Source organism: Martes martes (assembly GCF_963455335.1).
Source record: "Martes martes genome assembly, chromosome: X".
Taxonomy (NCBI): Eukaryota; Metazoa; Chordata; class Mammalia; order Carnivora; family Mustelidae; genus Martes; species Martes martes.
In genome coordinates, this window is record NC_137897.1 from 118,740,586 (window position 1) to 118,748,974 (window position 8,389).

Consider the following 8,389-nt stretch of genomic DNA (forward strand, 5'->3'; position numbering starts at 1 on the left):
TCTAGGAATTGAGCTGAAGGGCCTGAGCCTGAGTTCTGGCATGGAGGACAGAGAGAGAAGCAGGCAAGAAAGAGCCACAGTGCAGAGGTGGGCTCCATGGATGCTGATCAGATGGGCTCAAACAAGGAGGGAGAAGGAAGAGAAGTATGGAATGTGATTTTGCAACTTTGATTGGTAAGGATAGAGTTTTGATGCTCACAGTTGAGGAGTTTTGACATATAACTGGGTAAAGATGAAGAATTTGGACTTTCTAGTCCTTTTAGAGGATTGTTATACAATACGGTCGAAATTTAATTCTGGAGAACTTTCTGTTGTTGCTGCCAAGGGAAGTATATGTTGAGTTCTCTTGATAAATAAGGAAGGGAAAGGAACAAACATTAAATGCCTCCCTGTCACTGATCAGCTGAATTCCTGCATAGCCTTGGGATTCTGGATGGGATGGGCTTGTGGAGGGGACACTCAGTTTGACCATAGATGAGGAAGCACATTACTCAGGGACTTCATGTACAACCCAGGCAAAGGTGGGAGAAAGGATGTAGAAGATTGCATCCCAGTGGGTAGTTAGAAAGCTCAAAAGTTATCCATTTATTCATATGCCGTCATCCATATCAGGTGGGCTTCCAAAATGTCAGAGTAATCAACTCATGGTTTAATAACAGAGATAGTGGGTAGTGGAGCAAGACAGGGCAAGCTCATTTCCCTGGAGGTTTGAAAAGCAGCACAGAAGAGGTGATAAAGCCAATGTCTATAGACTGATTGGAATCCCAGTTCTGTCAGGTACTATCTATGTAACCTCAGACAAGTTACTTCAACTCTTAACTGAAAATTTTTTTTCCAGTTTTGTTGGCTCATATGGAATTTAGAAACAAAACAAAGAAAAATAAAAAAGCCAAACTCTTAAACACAGAGAAAAAACTTGTGGTTGCCAGAAGGGATTGGAGGGATGGGTGAAATAGATAAAGGGAATCAAGAGCACAGTTATCTTGATGAGCACTGAGATATGTATAGATTTGGTGAATCATTATCTTGAACACCTGATGCTAATATAATACCATATGTTAATTACACCTCAATAAAAAACGATGGAGAGAAGTTGGTCATTAGTTAAAAAAAAGTTTTATTGAGATGTAATTGACACATAACATTGTATAAGTTTAAGGTGTACAGCATCATGATTTATGTATATATTGCAAAGTGATTATCACAGTAAGTTAACATCCATCACATTACATGGTCACAAATCTTTTTCTTTATAATGACAACTTTTAATATATACTCTCCTGGCAAGTTTTAAATATAAAATACAGTATTGTTAACTATAGTCACCACATTGTACATTATACCTCCAGAGCTTATTTATTTTGTAACTGGAAGTTTGTACCTTTTGACCACCTTCACCCATATCCTTCACCCCCATCCCCCACCCAGAGCAACCACCAACCTGCTGTTTCTATGAAAATTTTTTTTAACATTCACATATAAGTGAGATCATACAGTGTTTGTCTTTCTCCATCTTATTTCTTTTAGCATAATGCCCTCAAGTTCCATCTATATTGTTACAAATGGCAGGATTTCCCTCCTTTTTATGACTGGGTAATAGTATTCCATGTGAGAAATGGGAGTAATAGCACCTGTCACACAGGGCTGTTGAGAGGTTAAAATGGTGGGTTTTGAAATACACAGAACCTAGCATGTATGTAGTAAGATCCATAATTGTTAGTGATGATGGCCCTGTCTGTGCTGTCACTGTCCCATTGTAAGTCCTCAGCCTTTCTGGGCTGAATTCTTGGGTGTTCTAACCCCATGCTTCCCAAAGCTTCAGGTAAGACCAACTCTGCTGAGAGGGGGGCCACACTAAATTTTTTTAATATATATTTTTAAAGATTTTATTCACTTATTTGATGCAGAGACAGAGAGAAGGAGGGAAGGAGAGAGTACAAGCAGGGGGAGTAGCAGAGGGTGAGGGAGAAGCAGACTCCCCAATGAGCAGGAAGCCCTATGAGATGTGGGGGCCAATCCCAGGATCCTGGCTTCATGATCTGTGCAGAAGGCAGACACGCTTCACTGACTGAGCCCCCCAGGGAACCCTGGGGGCCCCACTTTAAATAGTAGCCTTCTTTCAGCCTCGACTTCTTTGTAATCATCTAACCCACCCCCAGGGTGATCTTTATAAAATACCAATATCCATTTTATCTTTACAGAATATCACTTCAAGTCATAGCACCTCCACATGTTCTCATGTGCCACTAGGGGGGTTGATCAAATTCACACTCCTCCTTCACCTGATATTCTTGATTTCAATCACACTGTGTTGCGTGCAGAGCAGGCCTGGCCCTTTATATTTGGTTTTCTTTTACCTTTTTATTGTGGTAGTAAAATACACATAACATAAAATTTACCAATTTAACCATGTTTTAAGCATGTGACTGAGGGGCACTAAGTGCATTCACACTGCTGTGCGGCCATCGCCGCTCTCTGTCTCCACAACTTGTTCATCATCCTAAACTGAAATTCTGTATGTATGTGTAAACAGTATCACCCCGTTTTTCTCCCCCGCCAGCCCCTGGGAATCACCGTCTTACTTTGTTTCTTCATACAGTTTGCTATCCGTCATTTCAGTGAATCTTCACAACAATCCAGTGAAGTGGTGCTATTATCATTCCCGTTTTCTAGGTGAGGAAACTAGGGCCCAGAAAGGTCAGGTGACTTGCCCAGGTTCACATGCTAGGCAGCAGTAAAGACAATTTGATGTCGCCATACCATGCTGTTCTACGACGGTGCCTCTACTCAGGCTTTGTTTTCTGCCTGTGGTGTCCTTTCCTCCTCTATCTACTGGCTGAGGTCTTTTGGATCCATTGCACAATTACCTCAGACATCTTCTGTGAAGTTTCTAGTCCAGCAGTGATAATTCTCTTGACTTGAATCAGTGGATATATGTAGATGTCAGTCTTTCCCATAAGCTTGTGTGCTGCCAGGGTGTAGTGGGCACAGGGATCAAATGAACGGCTGAAATTTCAGAATTGGCAGGACCATGCAAAGGGTTTATAGATGATCCAGATTTTTAATTGGAATATGACTGAGATCCAGATTTTAATTGGAATATGACTAAGATTAGGAATTTAATGAATTGCTGCTTTCTTTCAGGGACATGTTCAGTTTTTATTGCATCATATAGAAACTGGAAATATCCTGCCAGAATGTTGAAGGATGTAAGAAACTTTTTGCTTCTTAGTATTGCCTCAGGCTAAGAGAACATAACATACAGATGTCCCAAAAGTGCAAAACCAGTAAGAGATGTACTTGTAGATCCGACTTTGTTTCTCTATCGTCTGGGTTTGCCTGCCTGTCTTCCTGCCTTCTTTCCTTTTTTCCTTTCTTCCTTCTTCTTTCTCTCTCCCCTTCCCTTTCCTTTCCTTTCCTTTCCTTTCCTTTCCTTTCCTTTCCTTTCCTTTCCTTTCCTTTCCTTTCCTTTCACCTGTTTTTCTTTTAGGAACAGAATGTAATTAGTAGGATAAGAGATGTTCAGCAACCTTTGGCTGTTCATCAGCATTTTGCCAGGTAGGACTCAGTGTTTTTTCTTTGACTGATTCATCCACCAAACATTTATTCAGCATAGGTTTTCTGCCAGGAACAATTTGGGGTGCTGGGAATACAGCAGTGGACACAAATCACCTGACCCTATCCTCAGAAGGAACTGTAGAAGGTGCACAAAATGAACATCAGCATTGGTCTAGGAAAGAGTGGACATTTTACTTGTGGAGATATGTGTGCTCTTACATAGATAGGTTCATTTTCTTCAGTGCCTGGCTTCCCCATCACCTCACCTAGACCAAGGCCCATACCTGTGCAGTGAGAGCTACCTAGAAAAATCTCAGGTTCGAGAAAAGAAAAGCCATCCTCTGGGGATAATGCAAAGGTATCAGAAAGTCTGATCCTGTTTCTGGATCTCTTTTGAGTCATGACTTTACCACTTGCCATTTACTGGTTTATGCTTCATGGTACTTGGCACACATGTTACCTAATTCAGTCTAGGTTAATTTTCATTCTTAATTTTAACCATTAGAAAACGATGTTCCCTTAAAATGGGTGAGTAAATAGAGTCTTATGAGGTATAATTTTTGAAGAAAATTTTGATTGAAAATAAATTGGAAAATTCCATGACTTGGTTGATATATTTATGCCATACACATTTAACATCATTACCGTCTACATGAGAATTGTAAATATTTCATTCTCACTACTTGAATATCTTTAATAAACCTTACAAGAGTAAGAGATGTTGATTTCATTCAAATTGATGAAGGATGCCATCATGCATTTCCCCTTATAAGCTTAAAAAAATCCCCAGACTCATACTGAGATTTGAAAGACCACTTTCCTTTATGTAATTGTTTATTAAAAAAAAAAAAGAGTGTGTGCATGTATGTCTCTGTCTCTCTTTTTCTCTCTCTCTCTGTATAAAGGAAGACTTGGTCCTTGATAATGCACAGCCAATTTTCTAACCACTAATGTATGGCATGATTATCTTCCACAATGGCATTTTAAATACTTTGAGGTTTTTATTTTAAAATAAACAAATATTGTAACCAGAGTAATAGCCAAAGATGGATTCCCTGTTACATTCTGCTTTTCTTCAGACCCTATCTGGTTTTCTTTAGAATTCCATACAAACATTTTAAATGATGTTTACATGAGCCAAACACTTTCTGGCCATTATTGGTCTGTGAAGGCTGCAAGGGTTTCCTTCTCTTTGTCAGTCGGGCCAGGCTGACTGACAGATTGGTTGGGGGTGGGGCAGTGGGCAAACTGATCTGGAGGAGCCCAGTAAGGGCTGCTGCTGAGCAAGGATTAAATCTGCTGACCAGCTCCTTGGGCCCCCCAGTCACTGCCTGGGATTAGGCAGCCCTACAGAGAGGGCAGTTGTTCCTTGGTTACAGAGCACTAACTAGCACTAACAGCCTCTTCGGATGTGGCACGGTGAAATGTGCTATCTTTCTTGCTATATTTTTCTTTTTATGAAACAGATATTTTTCATGATTGCATTTGGTTATCAACAGAAACTACTGGTGACATTTTCAACTGAATTCTCCCCAGTTATGCTAGAACCTCTGATTCGTCTGTTGCTCTATCCATGGCACTTTTAGCAGCCCTGTTCTTTGCTCTCTTCAGATTGATTTCAGCCCCTTGAGTGCTGTAATTTTTCTTGGTGAACCTCCCCATCCTTGTCTCCAACTTCTTAGTCAATCCTTACATTAAGGTCCAACTTTCAAGTACTTTTTCTGGCCAATATCCTTAGTGGCCTCTTGTCTTCCTCGGTGCTCAGGAAAACGCCAAGCAAATATCAATCTGAATATCTCCCTCGTCCATTCCTACATGCGGGCTGTTTGTTGCTCTGGAGAAGATCTTGCTTCTGTGCAGCTGAGGACCACTCCAGAGTCATGATCTTCCACCACACGTTCATGATGAGGATATACATTAGGTGGCATAATAGCCCCACTCTGTCTCTTGCCATGTTAGATCGATCCAGCTGGTCCACTTCATGGTGATGGATCTCAGGGTTCTCTCGTCTTGTCACAAGTGGCATTAAGGTACCTCTGTATTGCCAGTTGTTTGCCCTTGATTCCTTTCCTGAGAAGAGTGCATCTTATGGTCCTTCAGACTGTGTACTACTGCTAATGTGACTACCTCTAATTAAAGCTATAATGTATTGGGTGGTTACTATGTGCTAGACAGACACAATGCTAACCACTTTTTATGTCCTTTAACTTAATTCTCACAGAAACTTCGGCATGTAGGTGTTATATAACTCAGACTTTACAGTTCAGGTAATCAAGACTCAAAAACTAAGGAACTCACAAAGGCTACACAACTCTAAAGGGATACAGTTGGGACTTGAACCCAGGTCCAATTGATTTGAAGCCCGACCTCTTCACTGTTCAACACTGGTTTCTGTGTTATTTTTGAGAGGTGTTTCTTAATTTTGAATGTTACACATATAATGAACTTAAGAAATGCAAAAAAAAACACTCCTGGAAAACAATAAAATAAATAACTTATATAAAAATAAAAATATGTTTAATCACATATTAAACATAATCGCATATTAAACATATGTTTAATCACATACTAAATACATAGTCAGAGACACTTCTGGATGTTTTTTTTCCCCAGTCCTGTTTTCTACACAGGATTTTATTTGTTTGTGTATCATGTTGAACATGATTGGGCTAATATAACATATACAATTTATGACCTTCTTTTTCACCTATAACAAGTATTTTCTTTCCTAATGTAGATTCTTCACAAACATGCTTTTCAGTGGCCTCTGCACTGATTAAAAAACACATGAAAAATCCACTGGGTAATGTCGTGAATGCAGAGATTTTCCATGAAATAAGAAACGTAATCTCGGGAGGAAGGATAAAGGGAGTTCGATTCCTAGTGGTGGGCCAGTAATACTTTAGTTCAAATTGAAGAATGAAGCAAGTGTAGACATTTCACATAGAGCTTCATTAAAATTCAACTTTATAAATCCTCAAGCAGAATAAGCAAAGGTAGATGAGTCTGAAATTGTGGAAAATTTGTTGGAAAGGTCATCATCAGCCCTGAGATATGTAAGTAAATTCCCTGAATTGCAATGCTGTATGTAGTCTTTATCCTGACATTTCTACTGCTCTAGGTTTGCAACCAAAGAAAGTCATGGTCTTGCTACTCTCTTGCCCCTGAGCCTTAATTCCCTCTACGGCTGCAGGGTGCGTGATGTGTTCACTTTGATTCTAATTCAGGATTAAGCTTCTAGTGTCATTTAATCCTCATCCATGTCTACTGGGAGATGATGGCACATGTTTTCTGTGTGTCACACAGGCCCCAGATGTGGCCCCTGAAAATGTTTCAGGATTAGGAATTTAATGAATTGACATGACTACAGCTTTATAATAAGCCTCAGTGACTAGTAGGACACATCCTTTTACACTGTTGTTGTTCTTCAAGATTATCCTGGATATTTCTGACTCATTGTTCTCCATAGAAATTGTGTAATTAACTTCTGAAGTCATATAGAAAAGTAAATTTGAGCAAATCTACTGGGTTTTGACCAGAATTAAGTTAATTACTAGATTAATTGGGGAGATCTGATAGAGTTATGATATATGGGGACTTTCTGTCCAGGGATATGGCATATCTTTCCATTTATTTAGATTTTCTTTTGTCTGATTTAATAAAGACATTATTTTCTGTGTAAATAGCACATTTTTGTTGGATTAACTACTGATCAGTGTAGTTTCTTTCTTTCTTTCTTTCTTTTTTTTTTTTTTTGACAGCAAAGCAAAGTTTATTGAATGATAAAGTGCAAAGCTCCTGAACAGGGAGGTGACCCAAAAGAGTTGTCACTTAGTTTTTTTTTTTTTTTAAGTAAGCTAGTAGTTTTTAAAAATACTTTCATTATTGAAATACAATTGATATACAATGTTATATTCATTTCAAGTGTACAACATAGTGATTTGACATTTATGTACATTATGAGCTGTTCACCACAATAAGTGTAGTTCCCATCTGTCACCAGACAAGGCTATTATAGTATTGTTGACTACATTCTTTATGCTGTAATTTTCTTCTTTGTGACTTCTTCATTTTGTAGCTGGAAGTTTGTACCTCTTCATCACCTTCAACATTAAAGAAACCTATAAATTTATTTAAAAACATGAAAAAGTGATTTGTGTAATTATAGATATATAACTTTTTTGGAAATATATGAGACCAAAAGTATGTATAGTGCAGTTTCAATAAATTATAAACTGATAATTGAAGTTTGTAAAATTAAAGCATAACTTTCATAATCATTCAGCTATAGTTGTCTAATTTCCCTTGTTTAAACCTTTTTCAAAGATTTCTTCTTTGATTCACAAATTATTTAGAAGTATTTTTTTAAATTTAATTTCTAAGTGTTCAGGGGTTTTCCAGATATTTGGTTATTTATTTATTATTGATCTCTAATTTAATTCTATTTTGAGAAGAGAACATAATCTATGTGATTTTAATGCTTTAAATTTACTGAAACTGGTTTTGTTGTCCAGCATATTTTGAATCTTTATATCAGTTACACATAGAATGGAAAATATCTGTTCTATAGTTGCTAAGCATCGTGTTCTGTAAACACATGGAACCAAGTTTGTTGGCAGTTTGATTACTGGTAGAAATGTGTTGAACTCACCAGGTGAAATTATGGGTTTCTTTCTTTCAGTTCTTACTCCATTTTGAAGCTTTGTAATTAGGTGCGTATCTATTTAGGATTGTTGTGTTTTCTTGATTGACTTACCATTGTGAAACACCCCTCTTTTTCCTTAGTACTATGCCTTACCTGAAGTATTCTTTGTCTGATATTAATTAGCCA